This window comes from Bison bison, unplaced genomic scaffold, assembly GCF_000754665.1.
Source record: "Bison bison bison isolate TAMUID 2011002044 unplaced genomic scaffold, Bison_UMD1.0 scf7180017864461, whole genome shotgun sequence".
NCBI lineage: Eukaryota > Metazoa > Chordata > Mammalia > Artiodactyla > Bovidae > Bison > Bison bison.
In genome coordinates, this window is record NW_011495023.1 from 9,613,849 (window position 1) to 9,614,565 (window position 717).

Genomic DNA, 717 nt, shown 5'->3' on the forward strand with positions numbered 1-717 from the left:
TGGGGTAGTTTGAGCATTCTTTGGCATTGCCTTTCTTTGGGATTGGAATGAAAACTGACCTTTTCCAGTCCTGTGGCCACTGCTGAGTTTTCCAAACTTGCTGGCATATTGAGTACAACACTTTCACAGCATCATCTTTCAGGATTTGGAATAGTTTAACTGGAATTCCATCACCTCCACTAGATTTGTTCGTAGTGATGCTTTCTAAGGCCCACTTGACTTCACATTCCAGGATGTCTGGCTCTAGGTCAGTGATCACACCATCGTGATTATCTAGGTTGTGAAGATATTTTTTGTACAGTTATTCTATGTATTCTTGCCATCTCTTCTTAATATCTTCTGCTTCTGTTAGGTCCATACCATTTCTGTCCTTTATCGAGCCCATCTTTGCATGAAATGTTTCTTTGGTATCTCTAATTTTCTTGAAGAGATCCCTAGTCTTTCCCATTCTGTTGTTTTCCTCTATTTCTTTGCACTGATCGCTGAAGAAGGCTTTCTTATCTCTTCTTGCTATTCTTTGGAACTCTGCATTCAGATGTTTATATCTTTCCTTTTCTCCTTTGCTTTTCTCTCCTCTTCTTTTCACAGCTATTTGTAAGGCCTCCCCAGACAGCCATTTTGCTTTTTTGCATTTCTTTTCCATGGGGATGGTCTTGATCCCTGTCTCCTGTACAATGTCACGAACCTCATTCCATAGTTCATCAGGCACTCTATCTA